At 35.5% G+C, this 27,043-nt stretch overlaps 1 pseudogene; it reads right to left on the reverse strand.

Annotated features, from left to right (window-relative positions):
- Positions 1-7,997: 7,997 nt before the first annotated feature.
- On the reverse strand, positions 7,998-25,752 carry LOC134657134 (cytochrome P450 4g15-like; annotated as a pseudogene).
- Positions 25,753-27,043: the final 1,291 nt, after the last annotated feature.

The raw sequence follows: 27,043 nt of genomic DNA on the forward strand, positions 1-27,043 counted from the left end.
GAGAAAAAGTGAATTCGAAGCATGGAATCTGTTCAGAGTTCAACCAAACCACTACAAGGATTCAAGCTCTTACAAGATGGAGCAATAGCAGTGGCTAAAAGCATTCCCCTAAAATACTAAAATGTTATTATATGATCGGTAATAAGTGCAATATTGAAGAAGGCAAGTTATACCGGGATATTGAAATGAAGAGTTGTATAATGTTATATCTGTTCTATGAGATGAAGTCACTGCTAAATTATTTTATTATTAATTTCCATAATGTATACCTACTTCTAACAAAAGGGAGCCATATAAATGCCCTATTACGCGCAGTGTACCGAGGGGTTGATGTTTAGGTTCAGACGTTAGTTCGTCGTCAAACTTGCTCAGTCCGTCAGACTTCTTGGGAATGGAAGCAAGAAGCAGACGACGGGTTCCACACTGGTCTGACACCTGCTTTGGTCAGAATATGGTTGAAACTGACCAGAAGTAAATGCAAACCGGAATAAAAAACGCGATGCAACTACATGAATGATGAAATGTACGCATTTATGTGTATGGGGAAGAAACTGTATTACGACACAAGACGCAAAATTAAAGTGTGGTAGGGTAATTCGCCAGTAACTGGCCACTTTTAGTAACTGGCCACCCAAAACCAAAAATTCATTTTAGGCTAGCCAGTGGCCAGTTATTGAAAGCTGGCCAGTTTTTGGAACCTTATACTAAAATGAATTCTGTTTATAGGTGAATAGAATTCATTTTTAGTTTAGAGCGGCTAGTTATTAAAGCGGCCAGTTACTGACAAATTATTCTATAATGTAATAAGTAAGTAGATTAAATAATACTTCCAGTTTACTTCTTATTCATTGAGAACAGGGACCATGGAGTGCATGGAGTGGTTGAAATTAACTATGCTTCTATACAAAAGAGAGGCTCTATGATAAATTTTTCCAAGGTCCCTTTTTTCACTGAACGACACATTTTTTTTCTAATCAAATATTATGTACGGCTTTCTATCTTTAATATATGATCTACAATAATAAACAACACATTTGGAATTTGGAATTTGGAATTTGGAACATTTAGTCGGTCTCCAGAGTGTGTACTTCGGATGTTGTCTATATCGATGCCTATGTCGGTAACAAGATATTCACCGGCGCGGGACGATATATGTTTTTTTAATGCAATTTCTTTTTCATAAAGGTAAGTAAAAGTTATGTTTGTAAAATCTGCATTAAATAGGCTTTATTGTCATATTTTTTGAATGTAGAAAAACCAAGCAGTTTAATTTTGACAATAAATAAAAAACAAAAATTACACTTGAAAAATTAGATTTTTTGTGTTTTTTTATTATTTTTTTCAACAAATTGCAATTTTTTATACCAGAAATGAATTCTACGTTATTGATTTATCCGAAATTGATACCAAATATGACCTATTAGCTAAACGGGGCCTGTTAGAATTTTTAGAATGAAGCCGGGCGGGGCGCTACTTGAGCCCCCCCCCTCTCGGGCTTAAGCGGGGGGTCCCTCGGGCTACCGATCTTAATCGGCTTATTTTGATATAAGGAACAACTGTGCCAAGTTTCATGCTTTAATCAAGCAAAAAAAGGTTCGACCTTTTTTTGTTACTTAAAACCTTAACTATACCGCGATATAATAATTAATATCTCCGTTGACATTTGTTGGGACGTCAGTCTTTCCGTGACCGCCGCTGGTGCAACTCAGCTGAAACGTCGGAATTAAAGGTAAAAACAATGAAATTATATCGCGGTAGACCCGTTTGTGTAATTAAATATGTGTTAAAGTGTGACATTATACTCGTATTGAGTAATTCGACAGGGGTATTATCACACTTTGATTGAAATGTAATTAGGTATGTGATATATTTTTAGAATTGGCTCAGAAAGCCCTTTCGTTTAATACGACACACGATAGGTTTCTAAACAATTTTTTTTATTCCATAGAATAATAAGATGACGTCATAACTGCTCTCGTGTTTTTTGTTGGTGCTTCAGGTCAAATTGATTCAAATGGCCTAAAGATTAATCGTACCGATTTTCGTACCTCTAACACCATTTGCAGCGTGTTTTGGGAACCGCTAGCGCTACCAAGCTAAATCTGTGTTCGTAGGAATCGTAGGTATGTAAACGTCGTCATTCATGTTAAATTTCTATGAAAATCTGACGTTTATAATGACTTTCCACACTTTGTATTAGAACAAATTAAATTATTTTCAGAAAATATTTTCCATAAGCCTTCAGTAAGAAGTGCATACACTTCAACCAAAAATTCGACCTATGCCGCTGTGGCCCGGTGGCCGAATGGCACAGGCACCCGCCGCGATAGCAGAGGACGCTGGTTCGATTCCAGTCTGGAGCACTGGAGGCCTTGGTCACTTTTTCTTAGTATATGACATTTATTTAAGTTTCCACACTTTTTTCTATCAAAGACGATGCTGGATTCGCTTACACGGATTCAACAATTCAACATTCATTTCATTCTGCCAGTTAGCATAATATATTATCTTCTATATAAGAAGATCAAGAAAAATAATATTTATTTAAAAGAAAAAACCTTATTAATTAACAATACCTATAGTGTCCGATTGTATTTTAAAAAGAAAATAGTTAATAAAATAAAAAAAAAGGACGAAAGTTCCAAAATATTTACCTAAATCAGTTTCGCCGTAATATTTATGTGGACAAAGACCATTGCATTCGAATCAAAACTATTTAATTTTAATTATTAAAATGACAATACATAAATATACAAATATTGACAAATATTAGGTATTGACAAATATTAGGTACTAGCTGTTGCCCGCGACTTCGTACGCGTGGATTTGTATATTGGTGGTTATATATTCTACATTAGCTTAGAACATTATGCAGCAAAAGATTGCAGTAAGACGGGTAATCATTTGTTTTAATTATTAATATTATACAACGCATGAGACTTGTCTTTCACAACCTGCGAAGTTTCAAGCCCCTAACTGAATAAAATTGTGCTCGATATAATGCCTCTCAACCCCCTTAGAAGGCTTAGAAGATTAACATGTCCTCTATTTAATAAAACCTATTACCTAACTACCTATTTAAGAAGTTTGAAGTTCCTAGCTATAAATAAAATTTGAACGCTATACAAACTTTCAACGCCTTTTTAACCATTTTAGGGGATGAATTTTTAAAAACACTAAAATGACTTTTCTTGTATTCTAATAATATGCCTTTATACAACGATTCAAGTCCCGCACTCAAGAAAATGTTTGGCCTCCATACAAATTTTCAACCCCTTTTTCATCGCCTTAAAGGATGAATTTAAAAAAAACGCTGAAATAAGTTTTCTTCTTTTTTAATGAAACACTTTTTACGAAGTTACAAATTCCTAGCTTAAAATAATATTTGAACCCCATACAAACTTCCGTTTTAACCCTTTTAAAGGATGAATTTTTAAAAACGCTGTAATAACTTTTTGTATTCTAATAATATGCCTTTATACAAAGATTCAAGCCCCGCATCTCACAAAAATATTTGATCTCCATACAAACTTTCAACCCCTTTTTAACCCTTTTAAAGGATGAAATTTTAAAATCGCTGAAATAACTTTTCTTGTATTCTAATAATATGCTTTTGTACAAAGATTCAAGCCCCGCACTCACAAAAGTGTTTGATCTCCATACAAATTTTAACCCTTTTTCACCACCTTGAGGGATGAATTTTCAAAAACGCTGAAATGAGTTTTCTTCTCTTTTAATAAAATACATGTTTACGAAGTCTCGAGTTCCTAGCTTAAAGTAAAATTTGAACCCCATACAAACTTTCAACCCCTTTTTAACCCTTTTAAAGGATGAATTTTTAAAAACGCTTAAATTATTTTTCTTGTATTCTAATAATATGCCTCTGTACAAAGATTCTAGCCCCGCAATCACAAAAATGATTGATCTCCATACAAACTTTCAACCCCTTTTTCACCACCTTGAGATACGAATTTTCAAAAACGCTGAAATCATTTTTTTGCCGTTTTAAAATAATACCTTTTTACGAAGTTTCAAGTTCCTAGCTTAAAATAAAATTTGAACCCCATACAAACTTTCAATCCCCTTTTAACCCTGTTACGGGATGAATTTTACAAAACGCTGAAATTACTTTTTCTGTCTTCTAATAATATCCTCAAATACCAAGATACAAGTCCCGCGCTCGAAAAAATGTTTGATATCCATACAAACTTTGAACCCCCTTTTCACCACGTTAGGGGATGAATTTTCAAAAACGCTGAAATTATTTTTCTTGTATTCTAATTTAATACCTTTTTACAAAGTTTCAAGTTCCTAGCTTAAAATAAAATTTGCACCCCAAGACGAACTTTCATCCTCTTTTTAACCCCCTTAGGGGTTGAATTTCCAAAAATTTTGCGATTACGTTTTTTTGTAATCGGCTATTATGCCTTTCTAAGAAGTTTCAAAGCATTTGTAATGGATTTCATCTTTCAACCTCTTTTTAACTCTGTTAGGGGATGAATTTTTAAAAACGCTGAAATTAGTTTTCTTGAATTTTAATAATATGCCCATATACAAAGTTTGAAGTCCCGCACTCAAAATAATGATTGATCTCCATACAATCTTTCAACCCCCTTTTCACCTCTTTAGGGGATGAAGATTCAAAAACGCTGAAATCAGTTTTCTTGTATTTTAATAATATATCTTTTTACAAAGTTTCAAATTCCTAGCTTAAAATAAAACTTTAACCCCATACAAACTTTCATCCCCTTTTTAACCCCCTTAGGAGTTGAATTTCTCAAAATCGCTTCTTATTTCTTGTACACTTTACAAATGTAATCTGGTGTCCAAATTTCAACTTTCTATCTTTTGTAGTTTCGGCTCTGCGTTGATGAATCAGTCAGTCAGTCAGTCAGTCAGGACACTTGCATTTATATATATAGATAGATAGATAGATTATAATTTTTCTATGAGCGTCAAGTTAATTAAGTAGTATCATTATTTTTACACGACTGCCCAAAAAAAGAGTGTATTGTTTTCAGCGTTCATGTTTGTATGTATATATGTGAGTTTCTTTATTCCACGATAACTTCAGAATGCCTTAACCGATTTAGATGTATGATATACTTATCATTAGAATCCCTACGTCATCTCGGGTGACATAGGCTATGTGACGTTATTACAAAATCAATATGGCGGACTTAATACGCCATATTGCGCAACCTTAAGAAAAAAATATCTTGCAAACCTATCGAGTAGGGTATCAAAATGTAGAACTTTGAAAGACGAGTAATAATATATAATATGAAACATGTTGGTTTAAGTCTAATTTTGAGAAAGTAATTCAATACGTCTGGTTTTTGGGTCCGACCTATTTAGGTTTTCGAGCACGTGTCATGGTAACATATTAAAAATCAGCATGATGAAAGCTCCTTGAAGGAACTACATTGCCATAAATCATAAAAAATATAGTTAGTTTGTATGATCACTAAAATGTATAAAATAAAAATAATTAATTAAAAATTAAAAAACACGACTGCAGTTTAAAAGCGAACTGAAAAGCTAAAAATAATTTTAGTTATGTTAGTTACTCAACATAATGAATGTAAATTAAAATATAAGTGTTCAGTCAGGGTCATAAACAGCAAATGCAAAAGTTTAGGCTCATTTAGGATCGTGACTGTACCTGTATATTTTATTTTGATTGCAGTTGGGGACCTTTTAAATGGGGAAATTTTAATACATCAAGGTCCCCGACTGCAATTGAAATAAAATATGCAGGTACAGTCACGATCTTAAATGAGCCTACACTTTTGCATTTGCTGTTTATGACCCTGACTGAACACTTATATTTTAAGTTACATTCATTAAGTTGAGTAACTAACATAACTAAAATTGTTTTTAGCTTTTCAGTTCGCTTTTAAACTACAGTCGTGTTTTTTAATTTTTAATTAATTATTTTTATCTTATATATAACTCGTATCTACCAACTTACCTCTCTCGCCTTTCTCTTCGAAAAATTTAGTAAAGTTACAATATTTTTAATAGGTACCTACGTCTTTTCGTAAGTAAAACTTCCTAGTTTGAACTATCATATAAACTAACACCACACCGCACAACATATGCCTACAAACTTGTGATACAAATTGCGAATTGATAATCAATATGAAAATCACACATTCATAGTTACTTAAGAGAAGTGACGTTAGAACCCGTCATGGAATTGCAAAAATGCTTTTAGTTGGTAGCTACTTTCTTTTACGATAGGCTGTTACTGGTTTACATTTTCTAGAATGAATTTCAACCGTAGGTAACATATGCCAAGGTCTAAAATATATTGACAGAATTATAAGACATATGCTCTTATAACTACTAAACTAGTAGTTAGCCTTGAACTATGAATTCGCAAAATATATCCAATAAATCGAGAACAGTAGTCCGGTTATAACGACGCCCAAGGGACCGCTGACGAACTGGCAATTTTAATATTATATTTTTGTAATCAATATAATTGCCTATATATTTGGTCATTTGAATACTCTCTCAAACGTTGACTGGAAGAGATTTCCTATACATTGTAGGTACATGTTTAGTTTTATTTTATCTTAACCTGTCTTATGTATGTACAATACAGTTTTTACATACATACACATTCAGTCTGTAATTCCAAAAAATGCGCCTACGTACGATAAAAAATTAAAAATAGTTAAATTAAGGGCTCATTTAGACGGCGCGCGAATTCGTATACGATTTTAGTTACATTGCGGACCATTGGGGTTACATCAATTCAGCCGACCGATCAAATGACGCAATGTAATGAAATTCGCATGCGAGTTCTCGCACCGTCGAAATGAGCCCAAATTAGACGGGGTTAGAAAAACAGTTTTACTTTATACTTTTACTCTTGCCCGGAGCAAGGTTATCTATGTTCCTCTTACCCCACATGACCTTATATACAATTATTTGCAGTTTGCAGGGGTGTAGGGGAAAGTGGGACTTCTCTGCAATTTCTGGAAGCTTTATTACAGTGTTGGTAATTTTACAACGTAAGTTAATGTAGATTTTTACTACTACCAAGAACATTTGTTGACCTACTTTACTATAAAAAAAAGCGGCCAAGTGCGAGTCGGACTCGCCCATGAAGGGTTCCGTATTTAGGCGATTTATGACGTATAAAAAAAAAACTACTTACTAGATCTCGTTCAAACCAATTTTCGGTGGAAGTTTACATGGTAATGTACATCATATATTTTTTTTAGTTTTATCATTCTCTTATTTTAGAAGTTACAGGGGGGGGGACACACATTTTACCACTTTGGAAGTGTCTCTCGCGCAAACTATTCAGTTTAGAAAAAAATGATATTAGAAACCTCAATATCATTTTTGAAGACCTATCCATAGATACCCCACACGTATGGGTTTGATGAAAAAAAAAATGTTGAGTTTCAGTTCGAAGTATGGGGAACCCCAAAAATTTATTGTTTTTTTTCTATTTTTGTGTGAAAATCTTAATGCGGTTCACAGAATACATCTACTTACCAAGTTTCAACAGTATAGTTCTTATAGTTTCGGAGAAAAGTGGCTGTGACATACGGACGGACAGACAGACGGACAGACGGACAGACGGACAGACAGACAGACAGACATGACGAATCTATAAGGGTTCCGTTTTTTGCCATTTGGCTACGGAACCCTAATTAAAACGACGACGTAACTATAAAATACTTATTCTTTGAAGCTAGAGTGCGGGTAGTATGGAAAACAATGAAATGCAATCTTACTGATACCCAACTCGTTTATTATATTATTTCTGAATTTTTCACGGGAAATATTTCTGAATTTTTCTATGCTACGCAGATTTATCATTCATGTAACTTTGTGTTCCGCGCACGTCTACTAAATTACTGGACACCGTCATCATGTTCTGTACCTATTGAAAAACTATGCACATACAAAATATAACTAATATATTTAATTAAACAAGCGTCTTTCAATATACATTTCCCCAAAATTTCAATTTACGCCTCCCCACTGTGAGCATTGGTCTTCGGCCTCGGGTAGGCCCTGAGCCGGTACCCGTCGGAGAAGGAGACGGAGATGGCGACGTCGAGCGCCAGATCCTCCAGGCGGCCGTCGGCCTCGAGCCTCACGTGCCGCAGCGTGCGCACCACCAGCGTCTTCATCATTTGTATGGTGTATATGCGACCTACCAACAAAACGTTTTTCTCAAAAATGGACGGCAAAGTCGACGTTGCGGGTTAAGAAATTGGTCGCGAAGTGCATAATTTATGATCAGTCAAAAAATTAAAAAGTTAAAAACATTGCAGTCTCGATTTCGGGACTGCAATGTTGCATACAAATTCCATTATTTGTAGAGTTCGAAACTTTTTAAAAGTTGAAATGGCCATATCAAATGAAGGCATAGGTCCATTAAACAGCCAAACAGATGATCAGTACTTATTATTATAATGTTGGTACCGCGACTATTTAGGTGTCTCAAATAGGTTGGCGTATTTTCAGCAGAAAAATACACTTCTATTTTTTTTAAAGGCGGCAAAGCAAATCTTTTTAATGGTTTTACTTTTTTCTGCGAAAATTAGAACGTTGCTCCTGTAAAATATTTCTATTATATTTACATTTCTTGCACGATTTTTGAGAAAAGCACTATATATGACTCGGCTGGAAGGCTACTTGCTGGCTTCGGATTCAATTAAACGGACTCCCAAGGTCGTCCGTTTAAAAGGAATCCTCAGCCAGCAGCTACTTGTTAACGGCTTACCCAAACAGTCCATATGCCCCAAACTGAAGGGCACGAAGCACTGACTTAATAAAAGAAATAGACACACAAAGCAGAACAAAAACGTCAAGAAATGTGGATCCCAATGACGTTTCGCACCATTTGCATTGATGATAAAAACGCTTACGTAAATTTTGAGTCAAGATAAATGTTTCGTACAGAAAAGAGCTTAATGTCGTAAGCATTAAGTGTCAAATTTGCATACATAAGTACCAACACTGTTAAAAAATTTACTCCGATGGCACTAAACGTAACGTATTTACGTCAAGCAACGTCAAACGAGAATAATGAACGAATGGAGTCACTTTGGTACACTTGAATAGGTATTACTGTACAGAAAAACCAATTGAAGTAATAAATAAAACAAATTTAATTTAATCGGGAGTTTAAATAATATTAATTCGTGGTTCAAATTCAAACAAATTAAATTTTTAATAAGTAAGTATACGTCTTTAAATACTAATTTCCTTGAAATAAATTCAACTTATTAAATAAAATAACTGTGTATTTTAGATCTACATTTACTCATCGCACGGGTGCACGGGGACATTTAGGTACTGATTGGATTTTTTTTTATAAAGTCCATACTTTATAAAAAAAATCGGGTTGTTCCCACTAGTTACCACCAAGTTGGTAACTACTAGGATTTTTTTTCCCACCTTTTACCACTGGTAACTACTGGGAAAAATAATTCCCACTAGTTACCACCAAAGCGAGTTGGTGGAAATAACCCAAAAAAATCCTGTGGTTGTCACTGTGTTCAGACAGGTTTAGCATTTACAGTTAGTCGATATAAGCCCTTATTGGTTGTCGGAAACAGGGAAATGGGCCGATCACACAAGTGCCGTTTTGCTTTGTTTAAAACTGCATCACCCCTATCTCTTGCTATAATTAAATAGCAGTCCACTTTGCACGTCGCATAGGTTTTCTTGGAAATCTTAAATTTAAACATAATATTATTCCTTACGAATTCCATATAAAAATAAAAATAAATATTGACCTCACATCGACTCATTAGATTTTTGTTCCTTGACATCCCTTCTTTGGTACTAACAAATTAATTTATTCAAAACCATAAAATTACCACCAAATTACATAAATTATGTAATGCTATCCAAAGAACTAACCGAAAGAAATACATTCCATCCTTTTTCCTTGTTTTATCATTGTTATTTTTACATATTTTAACGGCACATTTCGTAATTGTTGCCAACTTCACATTTGAGCGTTTCAAACAAGACTAAACGAAAAAGTAACGCGTGATCTGTTTCAACGTTACTTTTGTGGGGCCATTTTTTGCGGCTGATTGGGTATCCAGTTCTTTATTCTATATCAATGGCACGAAGGCATTAGAATCCCGCAGCTTCTCGTTTTGAGGGAGAAATCTCTCCGGCTTCACACTGTCGGGGTCCGGCCAGTACCGAGGGTCACGGTGGAGTATGTGTATTGGAATTACCAACGAGGTCCCAGCGGGCAGAACAATTTTTCCTACGCAGACCAATTTTATAAAGGTGTAAAAATTATGTAACGATATTAAGTATAATTTGGGATGCATTTGTAACAGGGTAATGGGATTGGATTCAACTATAGGTCCAAGCTGAAACGCGTCGAGATTGCGAGTTTATGATTTTATTCAACACGTTGACCATTTGTGACACCAGAAAAATTGTTTCTTAGGTACCTGAATTGATGGAAACTTCTTCTTCTACTCAGGGCTTTAAATACCGTTAAAAAGTTGGTATCGTTACCACAAGGTGACAGATTTAACGTTAAGTTGTAACTAACGTTAGACCAGGTACCGTTAGTTATACTACTCTTTACCGGTAACAAAATGGTAACGTTAGCAGCTGTCAATTTGAGCTAACGTTAAGTCAAAGGTATCGATACACCATTGTTAACGTTAGTAGGTAACGTTAACAGCTGCTTATTTACCGTTTGATTAACTGATAGGTGCCATCATCGTTGACAATCGAGCGAATGTTCATTCACTCTCAAGCAGAGATGGGCAATTTTAATAACAAAACTTCCGTGAGACAAAGACATATTAAATGGAGATGGGCATTTCGTAATTGATTCCTGGTTCCACGATTACTCGAAATTACTTTGTAATCTGATTACCGATTCCCAGATTACTTTGTAATCTAACAATACCGAATTACTAATAGTGGAGTCAATATAAAGTTAAAGTTACATTAATTGCACAGTAAAATGTTTCTACACGGGTGAATTATATATCATATTGAATACCCGTCTGCGAATTAACAACTTGATATCTGTTCCCGTTTTTTAGAATTAACATTTTTTTTATTTTATATTTTATACTACCTAAACAGTAATTTCTAACTAGAATTTTTTTGAAGAATGGGCTATGAAGCTTACACGACTACACGGTCAGAATTTCTCCCGACAATAATATTAATTATAGATTTAATGAAAAAAACAATAATTTTGTAAGTTTTCCATGACCGAGAATATCCCACACTGAGAGAAAAGTTTACTATTGTGGTTAATTTAATAGTATTTGTTTCGATCATGTTTAATTTATCTGCCCGAGGAACTGCTATATTCGCAGAATAGCAGCATGATTTTGTAAACAAACAGCAAATAATGTTCTACACAATTAATGGACACTTCTAGTTTTTTGGCAGTACATAACTGTACAAGTTATTGAAGACCACATGCTTATTTTTCTCGCAATAATTAAATCAATTTCCAGCATAAAAAGTCAATGAAGTATGCTGTATTTCCAGGCTTCCACAGAGGCCAAGTCAAACTTTGTTTAAGATGTCAAAAAGATATCATTTTGTTATCATTCGCCCAACCGTCTCGCTCGCACCAATACATATTTCATCTAGTACGAGTGAAATGCACGCGCGAATGATATAAAATGACATCTTTTATAACAAAGTTCGAATTAGCATCAAGGTATATTAGGAAAATATACCTTATGACTTATGGCATTGCGTTAAGGTTTAATAATTCAATGCATAAAGTGTCTGTGTTTATGTGAAAAATGATAGGTGTCAATTTTTATATCTATTCACAAAACGTTTAGAATACAGGATGCACAGTCAGATATAAATAGACCCTTAAAGTCTTACAACTATCTATGATACTGGATCTCAAGCTTATTTGGTTAGTAAGTACCGTCCACCAAGTTATACTTCGAATAGCCACCCGGACAAACTCCAAAGCTAATTTCGAATTTTAAAATTTGACAATTCACGAGAAGAGTAACGTAACGTCAAAGGATATGTTTGTCCCTTTTCAACGATCCTGTCATCCGATGCTTGAGTAGAGTGAAACTAAAAGAAGCAAATGTCAGCAATTCGTAACGCTTAGTTTTTGTTAGCGATAGCGCATCGCGACATGAGAACTAGTATGAGCCTGGCCCTCGATTACGTATAATTTCAAGGAAACTTGGGATCAAGTTATCTTAGTCAATTTAGAGCAGTTGGAAATCAACTCATTGTGAAATTTTTGAACGTTTTCAAATAATTTGTTGGATTAAGTAGTAAAAGTGTTACAGTATGTTATATATTTGTGATCTACTCACAAGGCCCTTTCATTTGATACCCCACATGGTATGTTTAAAAGAAAAATGGTAAAAACTTTGTATCACAGTAACTACCCTCACCACTTTCGCGCTTGTCATCTCATATATTTGTGTTCAGGATATTATACTGAATGCACTGATACCAAATATACTCATATCCGAGACGACATGAGCGTAAATTTTTCTAGAAGACTTTTCGAGAAAAGGCCAGGCTACAATATCTTTACAGGTTGATTGATACTGAGTGTATTAACACCATGTTCACCCATATCCAAGACGATATGAACGAAAAGTAACCTAAAGCCACCCTACCAACATTTTCGTAACAATGAGAGATTACACTGATTTAAACTTTCACGATTTTTACACATTATTAAATTATACAACGATACGCGATTAAGTCCCGTTGTATAATTTAATAATGAGAGATTATTTCTTGGAAATAATGTTGTAATATAAACTCCTTGTAGAGCACCTACCTGCGAAGAGATCGTGCTGTCAAAGTTGTTAATGATTTAATATAATATTGTTAGTTAACTAAAGTTTTATTAATGCATCATTTCATCTTATCCACTCACATGATTCCAGCAACTAGAGTTTCAAGATTGCGCACCTCTAAAATGATCGTCGCAACTCGAGTTGCAAAACGGAGTGTATGCGGTTTTTTATTTATTATCTGTGAAGGGCTGCACAGATACGGCATAAACAATTTTTAAAACACAGACTACCAACGTGACAATATTTAAAAAATGTTTCAACCATATAGACATAACCACAGTATTTCTTATCTATTTTACTTTGCAAGTTGTTCAGGAAGTGCGATGTGTAAAAAGTTGCTGCGTGTTTTAAAATGCCTCAAGTATTCAAATTTAGATATTTCTATTAGTAATGTATATTAAACCACTCCGCGTTTATTGGTCTATTAGTTTAAAACTATATTTTAGACCTACTTAATATTGATGACCAAATAATATCACTTCAAAACAATAGTTCTGTAGATTTTTGACGTGTTTCTTATTTGAATGCCCTACATTTCTAAGATTACTAAATATATCTTGAGCAACCAATAGCCATTAAATAGTTCGATTATTAAGTTACATTAATAAACCATATAATGTATTAAATCACTGTGTATTACACAGGATTAGCGATCAAAACATGTGACGGTAAATTGTAAGTACAAACCCGGCAACTGTGGTTGCTTAAAGCATTTCTGCATATCGTAAGGCATGTGGTGTACTAGACGCGTTGCATACGCGTTTTGGGATTTTTTTTACTACTTACTTATAATTTGTATTTACTAATATTTCTTTGCTATTTACATTGAATAAACTAAATAATTATACGATTAAATAAATAATTAATTAGGTATTACTATTTTAAAGTTCCTATTTCTGTTGAACATCTGCACCACGCGCTGTTGTGTCTCCACCCTAAATGGGTAGCCATCTTTATTTTTGAGATGGAAGAAGTCAGTTTACCGGCTTATTTACGTTTGTAATCAGTATAATTTTATGTGTTAATAGTTATTATTGGTTTATTGTGCTTAATATGTTGTGAAGTGTGTGTTATGGTGGATGTATTAAACGTGTTAGTGTAGTTATAAGTTAGTTCGGTTGTTGGTGATCGGAAATTATAAAAACACCAAAATTTAGTAGGTACGTAGATACTCTTTTGTTATTTTAAGTTATATAGCTACTATCATCGTTATAATTGCATAAGTTATGCATTTTATTTCAAGATTATTAGTGTCTTAAACTGTTTTTTACTATATTTTAGTACTTCAGTGTCTAAATTAGCCACAAAAAAATCATGAACATAATATATAGTTTCACAGCAGATTGAGCAATTCGAAAGTTTCTTATCGGAATTTGAATTAGTTTTACTCTGCAATTTCATAGGTGAGCTATCAAGGTGTTTAGTACCAATTAAAAGCTTATTAAGTCTTCTTTAAATTGAATACAAAAAAAAGATACGTTATCGATTTAGATTTTTAATTAAAAATAGTTTTCTACTATAACGCGGACATTATTTCATTGGGTAAACTTTGTGAATTTTTAATAATTATTTTTAGTATAACAGCACAATGCTATAGTAGTAAAATAAATTCTTTGTTTCTTTAACATTAAAAAACCAAAAGAATCGTTGAAAATGCTTTAGCAGAAGTAAAGTTATAGATTTTTGAAAATATCATGACACTGTGCCGTCGTATCTACGAAATGGCAGAGCAGTTCAGGGCACCTTTTGTTAAAATCGGAATCATGTGAGTGGTTATACACCGCGGGATTTAATAACCCGAAAGATTTAAACCACGTATTTTTGACGACAGTACGAGTAAATAATGTTATATCAACATGGGTCCAATTATATATTTTAATTAAACTACTATTTCAGTACAAATTAAATCATATTAATTTACCGCTTCTTTGTGAACAAACCTTTATTCAGAGAGTGAGCGAGTTTAATTAATCTCAACTCTCAAGTAGAGAAACAGAGAGCGAGCATGACATTTCACGAATCACTCCGATATCATACGATGCACGGCGAATGCAGTGTCAAGTTATGTCTAGGATCATGTTTACGTTGAAATTATTTCAATTGATTGGCACCTCAAAATACCACAAATTGTATCAAAACTTTATTAATTACTACAACAGTAGGTACAGTGCAGTTATTATAGTTGAAACTTTGCGATAAAATCTTTTCCTTTGAGTGAGATAACCAAAGCCATTAACCATGATTATATCCGAAAGAAATCATGTCTCTTATTGTTTTAACTCATACTACAGCTGGAAAGGGATGATTACTTTGTTAAAATCAATGAATGACCTTTTGTTAAAATATCGATCATGCTTATCAGTACGTATTTTAAATTCTCGATGTGTTGATTTATACTGAGTAAAGTAAAATAAACAACTATGTTAAACAATTACGCTTTTTTATTAATTTAATGAATTAGGTTTTCACACCTGAGGATGCCGAAGACCGGGCAAAGTGGAGTAGGCTGAGCAGGAAAGCGGACCCTGGCGCTAGACCGGGAAAACGCTAGGTTGAAGAAGAAGAATGAATTAGGTTTTCAGCACAAAGATTTAATTTTAAACGGATTTCATTATTTAGGTTTACAAAAGTGTTCTTTATTTCTTCGGAAGCCGTTCGAATTTTTATTAATAATTCTTCTCCAGACTTCACTGGTGTTGAGTATTCCTTCCTTATCTTTCAGAGTTCCCCATAGAAAAAAAACCAATGGCGTTAAGTCGGGTGACCGGGCGGGCCAGGTTAGGACGTTGCTTCCACGGCCAATCCACCTCTCAGGGTATTGTTCGTCTAGCCAATTTACGAACTGGGAACGAGGCTGAAGTGGGTCCGTCGTGCCGGAAGCACATAGTTCTTCGGGTTTCCAAATCCGTACACAAAGTGAATATCCGCTAAATGAGCCGGAGGATAATGCGGCATGGCGAATTTTATTTATTACAGTCAATCAAATTTAAAGATTTTATCTTGCGCATATCTTGACATCAATTTCGTCATTTTCGTCAAACTATCAGCCAGTTATCGTGAAGGTAAATAGTTTGCACTCTCGTGATTGAGAACAGAACAAAATTTCGTTAGAAGTTCGAATTTGGCTAATAACCATGCAGTTAGTGCGTCTGCGTGTAAAATTAGTTGGTGGCTACGTCACGCATAAGGGTGTGTTAGAATTGAGATTTTTTAACTTGTGATTTGTTTTAAATAATTAATATCTCTTAAATTAAGGGTTTTTGGACTATGTGTTATATAACTTTATATACTCTAATTAGGATCTAAAATCGTTGGTTTAAATCTTTCGGGTAATAACCCCCGCGGTGTATATAACCCTATTACCCTTTGAATGACCTTTTTCACGTTTTCTACAGCAATGCAGTCGACTGCAGCAATTTTGAAGCGCCACATTGCTACCGACTGCATTACTGTGGTAAATGTCAAAATCGAAGTTCCTGTCTGGATTTTGGCGTCCATTAAAAATAAATAATCAAAGGAGGTCATCGATCAAATGGCCCGGAGGACAAGCCATCGTTAACTGGTAGAGAATGCCTTATGGCATTAAGTCCGCCTCTTGTACTATAAGGTTTTTCTTTTGTGCAATAAAGATTAACCACTTTATTCATAAACTTTACGGGCCTGATTTAGTTCAATTATGTTTATCCCTTACTTACAAATACATAAGTTAAAGTGACAGATAAGGACAAACGATTATTACTATTATTAGCTAATTGAAGTTTGTAGCGCGTTTATGAATAAGGGGTTAAAGAAATAAAATAAATACAGATGATGACAGTAATTGTATACGCATTTTATTACGGAAAAAGATTTAATATTGGGTGTAAATGAAACGGGAATTGGAAATGTAAAATAAAATGATATTAAAATCTCGAGTGTCGGATTCATGTTTTGATATATTTTTTGTATTTTAATAATAGTTTGGATTTATTAAAAGAATGTGACATATTTTGTGGAGATTTCTTTTTAAATATAGTATTTGCAACATAGGTTATCACATCTCAAAAAATCTCTGGTGTGAGAATTCATGTAGAGCTCTCATACATTATGAACTGTGCTGACCAGACTATTTTACAAGCAAGCAGTAACATCAATAAATAGGTGTCTCATTTAATATAATCCGACTAAATTACATTTCAGCTCCATATTTCACAAAAAAAATCAAGACATTATCCAACCTATATAATCTTGACGTATATTATATGAAGACCCCGGACTTCTGACGCAATGACGTCACAATAGGGTAGTTTGGGGAGTAAATGAAACGGTGTTAATTAATACGGCTGTGTTAATAAAAATTTAATAATCAGGCATTCACGATATAAATCATCTATAAGTTAATTCAAATACATCCAAGGAACCGTTATAACTCCTGCTTTGATAAAAGCAAACTTTTATTCAAACAAATATGTACCAATAACATCTATCGAGGTGGAAAGAAGCTTTTCCTTTTTGAAATGGATCATATTCTGATAGAAGACGTAGGCTCACCGCAAACTTTTGATTTGTTACGGAGAGTCAGTTACCGAAAGAACAACGTCCATATCGGTATATTAATCAATTGACAATTAACTTATAGGTAATAATTATACCGTAGATGCCTGATTAACACAAGCGTATTAATTAACACCGCTCCATTTACTCCCCAGACTACCCTATTGTGACGTCATTGCGACAAAAGTCCGGGGTCAAAATTATATCAAAGACGCCTGTACCTAATATAAACCGACCAAGTAACGAATTAGCTATACCATCATATTTAACAAACTAATTTATGACGTTTTGCAACCTTCTTATTTTGGCAAATATATTCCGACACAGCCGGGTGGTATTTTATCTGTCCAATCTCGGTCCATTGTGTATTTGCGTCTCACATTTTGCTTAATGAGAGAGTGAGACGCAATGCATATTGGACAAAGATCTTAAACAAGTAGAATACCACCTCTTCCATTTGATAAACATAAAGAATAATGACAAAAGACTATGAACTCTAACTACTAGAATTAAAGTTGAGTTTTACTAACGTACATAATTATCTTTAATGTATTTTGACTGATTCTATTTCAATTTGACAGAAGCCCTGCCGTATTTATGGTCAATAAGGTCTACTGGCCTTAAAATTGTGTATGAAATTACAAGCAAATATCAGCTTAAAGAATGATAGTGTTAACGTTAGTTTGGTAACGTTAGTTTATAATGTGAATTGGGTAACGTTAACAAGCCCTGCAATAAAAAGTAAAATTACCGGTAAAATTAACGTTAACTAGCTAACGTTATAATAATGTTAAGTTATCAAGTATCGTTACCATTTACTACCGGTAATAAGGTATTTTTATGATTTTAACGTTAAGTAACGTTACTTTATAATGTGAATTGGTAACGTTAACAAGCCCTGCTTCTACTGTTCTTTGTATTAAAGCGGCTATGGACGCATATCTGAGCACCTCCTTCAACACCATGTCTAATAATTGGAGTGATTTAATTTGGTCTTCTGTTACGAATTCGTCATCTATTCCCAAGCGCTCTTGTATTTCGTCGTACACTTTTGTCTGCAAGTTCAAAAATACGTGTTTTTTTTATTATTTTAAATCAAGGCTTGAATTGTCAGGCAGCTAGGTTCGTGGTAATCTTATACTTTATTACAGCATCAGTACAAGAAATAAAGTGCAAAAGGCGGACTCAATGCTGGTTTGTTGGGGAGTATTTAAGCGCACGCGTTGATTTCACTGTGTAGAAGAGATTTTCGTCTTTTCTACAGTAGCTAATCGATTTTTTTGGTTAGAATTACAATGAAACTAATACAAGTATAACTATTTGCTACTACTTTAATTAAACCTACCTATAATAATTACATACTTGAAGTGCTGAACGAGTAGTTAGATGTGAACCAAGAAAAAGGTGGTGGTATGTGTTTAAGAGGAAAATGAGCAGGAAGGACGAAGGTCGCTGCTGGCAGGTGGTAGCGCGCCGCGTGCACGTGCATGGGCGCGCACGCACTGTACAACTCCGTGCTCGAGACACAGCACAGCCGGCGTGTAACTCGTTTGTAAGTGCGATGGAGCGAGTGCATTATCACTCGTCCATTCTCCTCTCTCTATTAGGACTAAGTATTAGGAGAGAAAGAAATGAATAGAAAAAGAGATGCCTGAAAGTAGGTACCATATCTACATAGTAGGCAGGTATAAAATCGTACAACATACCTGCCATTCTGGTAAATACGCCAAGAACAGAAATACTGTAGACACTATCTTAGCAGAAGCTTCTTGACTCTGAAATTGAATAAGTTTTTACAACTTGAAACTCCCTAATAGTACCTATCAAATGCGTTGGATTAGTAACTATTAAATATACCTAAATGTCCATTTATTTTATGCCAGTATCACAACCATTTTTTATTAAAATCACACTGCTTAGAGTCTGTTCGGTAAGAGAAGAGTGGTGGAATGTATTGGGCCATGATTGGGCCCCATACATTTCACGACTCTTCTCTATTCGCACAGACTCTAATCTAGAAGGATCATTTTAAAAAGGTTTGCTAAATTGTTTTATTTACTGAAATTAGTATACCGACATAATGTATTATTTATACCTACTATTTAAAAGTATTATACCAAAAAAACAAAGTAAGTACATAATTCTGCTTTCACAGAATACTCGTGAACTTACCACAAGCCATGCAAATAATGATTTAAAATGAGATAGTAAAGAATTAAAATATTAATATGACGTTTCTAATTAACTAACCGTTATGTTTATCTGCATAACATGAATTCATCTTAATTATCTACCATAAAATAGTGATTGACTCTATAAAAATAACTAGGCACACAATAAAACCGGCCAAGTGCGAGTCGGACTCGCGCACGGAGGGTTCCGCACCATCAACAAAAAATAGAGCAAAACAAGCAAAAACACGGTCACCCATCCATGTACTGACCCCGCCCGACGTTGCTTAACTTCGGTCAAAAATCACGTTTGCTGTATGGGAGTCCCACTTAAATCTTTATTTTATTCTGTTTTTAGTATTTGTTGTTATAGCGGCAACAGAAATACATCATCTGTGAAAATTTCAACTGTCTAGCTATTACGGTTCGTGAGATACAGCCTGGTGACAGACGGACGGATGGACGGACGGACGGACGGACGGACGGACGGACGGACGGACGGACGGACGGACGGCCGGACGGACGGACGGACGGACAGCGGAGTCTTAGTAATAGGGTCCCGTTTTTACCCTTTGGGTACGGAACCCTAAAAACGACACGTAACTCTTTACATTTTTGACCCCGACGCAAAAAGAGGCGTGTTATAAATTTTATTTTTTCTCAAGCTGAAAATTGGAGAGTAATAAGTCATAAGGTCATAACATCGTCTAAAAATTATCGCTGATGTTTTAAATACCTACTGATCTTTTATAGAAAATCGGTCCATTCTTTTTAGAGTTTGAAGACAGACAAATGGGAAATATATTATACATGAGACTTACCGTGGTAAAAATAGTTAAGGTCTCCCACTTTATCTCCTGGTGAGTCAACTCTCCACTAAGGATAAGTCTATCAACCACACCTGGAACACCCTCTTCTGTTCTTTCATTTCTCTCCAAAGCCTTGCGCCTTTTAGTGACTATCTCCTCGGAAAACTTGTCGCCAAGATCCTTAAAGTAGTCGTGTTCCGTTTTGGCACCGATTAGCCAGAATATAAACGGTAACTGAAGCCACCATTTAGTCGTTTTGGCGTAAAATACACTGTACATCCTGTAGAAAAAAGTTTTGGTTAGATATATACAACGATTAATCATTCAAAAATAAAAACTGTTTTTTTTGCATGTTTGATTTCGTCCCCAAGGACTCCTTCACTAGAAAATACAACATTACAGTCATATCATAATATTATTTTTTATGTATACTAACATGAAAAGTCTGGGTAAATATATCTATCTACTGAGACATACAAGCGTTACATTTGTAAATTAGAGAAAAAGGTACAGTATCAACTTAGAAACTTATCCACGAAATTTATCTATCATAAATATGTGGCTGAGATTTTTTTCAACATCCAAATACGTACATCATCATCATCCTCCTAGCGTTTGTCCCGTACTGTAACGGGGTCCGCTTTTCTACTTTTCTCCTTCCACAAATACCAAATACGTACATAATATTTTCAAATACATACAATATTCTGGATGTTTTTTGCACACGTAAATAAAAGAGAATCATGATCATTTTTCTATTTGACCCTTGGAGGATACACCTAAACGGAGTAGCCATTAACAGGCTTTCCCCTCTGTCGAAAATAGGCGGCCAACGGTCATACACAATGTATGGACTGACGTTTATCTGACATGGCGTCTCCGTTTGATTATATCCTCCAAGATTTGACCCCATAGTTAACTAGCAGAGACTTCCTTGAGGCATTACCGCCTTTTTTATGTGCGTTAAATTTGGCGTATGGCGGCCGACGCCTGTTCGTGCGCTCCGTGGCCGAGGCGTTATGGCTCCTCTACACGATGGGCCAACTCCGGCCACTCCAAGGGACGCAGCCATGAGGTAGAATGAGATAGCAATATCACTTGCTCCCTCTAACGTATAAATGCGTCCCTTGGAGTGGCCGGCGTTGGCCCATCGTGTAGAGGAGCCATTAGATTTAGGTCGTTAGCTGGGTTAGATTTGTCGTTCCCGAAAGCAAAAACATTTGTAAATAAGTGAGGTGAGGACAGTGTAACCCATTTATGATAACGCACGGCAAACACACAGCGTAGTGGCGTCGACGACGTCCTGGTAAACATCGAAAATGTTCGCGTCGCGCGCGCAGAGCCGCTGCGCTCTAGCGCCGCCGCAGAGCCGCTGTGCTCTAGCGCCGCCGCCTCCGTGTTGAACACGCGCGCGAACGCGGCTACCGACTTTTTGTTGTATGACGGTGTCACTATTTTGCGGTGGTTACGCCAAACATTACCTGAAAGTATAAAATAATTTATATGAAAATAGTAAGACGGATTATATCGATTATCGGGTAGATTTGCACAGAGTAGTTTTATCCTCAGTCACTCGTTGACCACGAACGCTCGGCTGTAAAGGGTTCGAAACGTCGGGATGTAGTATAAATTCAATACACGCGATATGATCCGTTTTATCAGTTTTATTTCAAAAATAGTAATATTTGTATAGATGGAATTAAAAAAAAAAACTAACAGCAAGTTAAATTTCTCATCCATGACAATTTATTCAAAGATACAACATGTCTAATCGATTTAACACTACACTTTAATAAGAAGGGCCCATTTTGTCGATACTGTAGACACAGCGAACAAATAATATTTAATAGTTACCTTTAGAAACGACTTCACAAAGCAGTGTCAAATGCCATTCATTTATTATTTACCTTACCTACTACCATAATAAGACATTTAACTAAAATGTTGCTAAAAAATTTAAATTGATTAATAAACTGAATGAGAAGAATACCTATAGGTACCCGGCCTGATTCGAACTTTAAGATATGTCAAAAATTTTGGCTAAACATACGATTTGGATCGGATATGTCAGTGTTAACAGTGACGTTTTTGTTTGAAGACACTTTTGATGTCGTATCTTTAGCAGATTTTTGACATATATTAAAGTTCGAATCAGGCCGCTAATATTGCCAAATAAATACGTATCGTTGCTTCGTTGTCTTCACCAACAATTTCATTTCGTCAAATTACTTTTTTCACGTAAATATTTGATTTGTTGATGAAAATACAATAAGATTAATATTTAATGAAATTAAGTAAGTATTATGTAATAACATACGATAAGCAAATAAATAAATCTCACCGCCAGTCAAAATTCCCGGGCCAATAACAGTTTTCATGTGATCGTACACCGGGCCTTTCTGGTTCACTTTGTTGCTTGTCAACAGCAGCTTAAAACAAATAAAAGTTAAACTAAAATATTCATTTAAGATTTAAGCTAGTTTTTAATTTCTTTTAGTAATACACTGTATATATCTTGTTTGTAAATAAATGATTATTCCAAATATTCATTATATGAATTTATTTCATCTAAATTATAATACATCTAAATAAGGCCCCCGCGGCATTATGCCAAAGATGCTGGCAGCATTCCCTCGCTGAATGGCAATACTTATGCGTAGCGAAAGAAAGATGCCAGCGCTCTAGTCTGGTCACCGGTAGTATAGTATATGAATAGGAATATAAAATTGTCTTAGTAGCCAAATTAATGAGGAAGGTTCTTCTACGTAAGTATTTTCAAGTTATTTTTATTTATGCTTTAGTTCTCAGTATTATCATTTCATTTAGTTTTTAATATAATCTTTGAGTATTTCTTAGTGTTTATTTTTCCTACAAGAAAAGCTCCATATGTTCTCTTACCACACCTAACTTATACGTTTTAAGAGTATATGGCAAGTTTATTTTTATAATTTAATACCTTAATATCATCCGGGTTCTTGAAAACTATATTCAAATCTGGACCCAACCAAAATTTCACATAATCACCATATCTTGCTATCATATCGCCTATCAATTTTAATTGCTCTGTAAGAAACATAACATATAATTTACATGTATATAAATAAGTACAAAAATATTTTTTAATTGCAAATGGTTGTTTAAACACAGTCATGTTTGGCAGCCGTCGTGTGGACACATTGTATACTCGTGGCATAAATAATGTAATGCTGTAAAATTTTATTTTAATAAATGTGACGTCCCACGGATAAAGGTACCTTATGGCCGTTGGCGCTTACGCTATTATTAACGCCGCTCCGCCGCCGCGCGTTATTATTATTGCGGCGCTGTGCGACGTAAGCGCCAACTGCCATAAGGTACCTTTTGCCGTGGAACGTCACAAATATCAATATCAATTAAGTAGGTAAGTAAGTAAACAATTTATAACATACAAACATATAAAACACTTCATGACAACTAGTTTACCTACAATTAGACGAAACATAGATTTCCAAATAGATTAAACAACAACTTTAGGAGCCACAAGAATCTAGCCGCCGCCATACATTCGAAGTAATGCTCTTATTTTAAAACGACATTATGCGTAGCTTGAAATATGATATTAATATTCAAGTAACATATCTATTATCTTGTTTGGTACTTGTTTTCGTTGCTCTATTTCGTTTTTTTTAATGAACTGGAGCTATATAAACTTACTAGCGACCCGCCCCGGCTTCGCACGGCACGGGTTAACAAATTATACATAAACCTTCCTTTTGAATCACTCTATCTATTAAAAGAACCAGCCAAGTGCGAGTCGGACTCGCGCACGGAGGGTTCCGCACCATCAACAAAAAATAGAGCAAAAAAAGCAAAAAAACGGTCACCCATCCAAGGACTGACCCCGCCCGACGTTGCTTAACTTCGGTCAAAAATCACGTTTGTTGTATGGGCGCCCCACTTAAATCTTTATTTTATTCTGTTTTTAGTATTTGTTGTTATAGCGGCAACAGAAATACATCATCTGTGAAAATTTCAACTGTCTAGCTATCACGGTTCGTGAGATACAGCCTGGTGACAGACGGACGGACGGATGGACAGCGGAGTCTTAGTACTTAATAGGGTCCCGTGTTTACCCTTTGGGTACGGAATCCTAAAAAAAGCGCATCAAAATCCGTTGCGTAGTTTTAAAGATCTAAGCATACATAGGGACAGACAGCGGGAAGCGACTTTGTTTTATACTATGTAGTAATTACAAGACTAGATATACCTCATGTATGTGCATAGTTTCATTACAATCAAACACGTAGGTAGTTTTAAACTGAGAGCGAAACTCCGTTTGTATGGAAAGGCCGAGCTTGCTCTCTTAACTCAACTCAAGCTTGGACTCTTAAACATCTTCACCGTGAGATTAAAATTACGGCTTTAAATATTTATCACACGATTTCAACTTCTTAAAAAATTTTGAAATATATACGCGATGCATACATAACAAACATTATAGTCATAAGGCTCCGTGTTATAAACATGTTTATTATGCACAGCACGGTTATATTGAGTGAATTGACCTCGACATTACGGTGGCGTGGAGAAAAATGTTGCAATCTAATCTGTGAGATCAGTGATGGCGTTTTTCCTTCTGTGCAGATAAATATGATACTTACATTTATTTATCGTGTCATACAAACTCTTGTATAGGTACTCGTGGCATTAAAAACGACGATAAATATAATTATAAACCGCCGGCTGAGAATACGTTTGAGCCATATCCATTTTTGAGCAAAATCGTCCTTTAATCATTTCTAAAATAACAAAAAATATGCTATAATTGACACTAATCGGTTTTCGAAAAATATTATTTTTCGAAATGTTGTGCCATATCCGCATTTTACTATAGGATTGTAATTATCCTCTCTCTGTTAACAGAAAATTATTACAAAAGTGTGACATATCCAAAACTTTTGTGTCATAATATCATACATTGTACGTGTAACATACTCATCAAAAACGGATATGGCAATAATAAAATGCTTTTATATCATGATTACCGCTATGTATATTCACAACATTTGTATAGTACTAGAAATAGTAAACATATGTGCCAAAATGATAAATAAATTCAATGCTTCCTAAACGTAAAACTTTTCGAAAAAATAAATTTTTGCTTTTTTTCGCACTCCTGTAAACCAATGTAAGTGCCGTATGGCACAAACGTATTCTCACCCGACAAAACTCCTTTATACAGTGGTATAAAAACGAATTACCATTAGGTTTAGCCATGAAGAGCAAGGCGTTGCCGAGCAGCGGCAGGGCCGGCGGTCCGGGCACGCGCGCCGCCAGCTCCAGCCGCCGCCGGTTGCGCGCGCGCCACCTCAGCCACAGCAGCAGCGTCGCCAGCACCGCGCCCAACGCAGCTGTACCGCTCCACGCCATTATTGTCTGAAACGTTACATATTTTAGCACTTTATTGTGGAAAAAAAAGCACAACAACGGGAGTTGTGGAGATCAAGGGCCTATGCCCAGCAGTGAGACACTATAACGGACTAAGAAAAAAAAATATAATTATGGAATAGGTTAGAAGCAATATAGGGATATTTTTGCATTCTTACTACTAAGTAAGTGCAATCGTGATCAGGGTTTAGGAACATTGGCAAATACGTCGCTCTCATCAATCTGCAGTATTATTTGTAAGAATTTTAAGCCTTTCGTGATATGCCTGGACAAATGTTAGGCATATCAGTACCTATATGTCTAGGAATTCCATGATCCGGCGGATTTTACTTCCGGTAATTTATTCGTTTTATTAATGTATTGTAATGTAGTGTACACTAGCAAAAAGCAGAGCTTTGTAGGGGCTCGCGGAGTTTTTCTTTTTACCTAAACGTACCGGACCGCGACTTTGATCCCAGTCCGAGGCTTGTTCCATGTTCAATCGAGTGGGTACGTAATAAGTCCGTTAAGGACGCAGCTATAAGTGAGAGTAAGAAAGAAATATACCTACTAATTGGACCCCGGTCGCTGTCCGGTACGCCTGTTTTTTATAACTTTTACTTTGTCTATTAAAAACGTGTCCAGACGACAAAATCAAATTGCCAATATCATCCAGGCGTAATATACAATTTCATAAGCGCTTATTACATCCTACACGGTCGCCCAGTACTTTTTGTAAGGAAGCCAACTGGCTTTCCTACATAATGTTGGGTCAGCGAGCCAATGTCCTTGAATTTATTTATGCGTCCGCACCACACAATTGAGCGTAAAACTATCCCGTCTGGACACCTACTGGCAGTAATCATGCTGCTCCGCACATAAACTTACATCTCTTAAGTGCTCATCAAGCTCTATCTTGGGTACTACTCTCCTAAGTGCTCATCAAGACGAGTGAGATGACCAAAACAGCGTGTGCCTATCAATATAGGCACACGCTGTTTTGGTCATCTCACTCGTCTTGGTGCAATCACCAAACCTGAGTTCCACTAGGTACTGCGATGGTCCAGCATCAGCGCTATCTTGGGTACTGCTCTCCCAAGTGCTCATCAAGACGAGTTGGATGACCAAAACAGCATGTGCCTATGTTGTATTAAACCCGAGCTCAACTAGGTACTGCCAGGGTTCAGCATCAGCAATCTTGGGTACTGCTCTACCAAGTGATCATCATGACGAGTCGGATGTCCAACCCAGTGTGTGTCTATGTTGCACCAAACCTGAGTTCCGCTAGGTACAG

The sequence above is a fragment of the Cydia amplana genome, chromosome 19 (genome assembly GCF_948474715.1).
Source record: "Cydia amplana chromosome 19, ilCydAmpl1.1, whole genome shotgun sequence".
Classification (NCBI taxonomy): Eukaryota; Metazoa; Arthropoda; class Insecta; order Lepidoptera; family Tortricidae; genus Cydia; species Cydia amplana.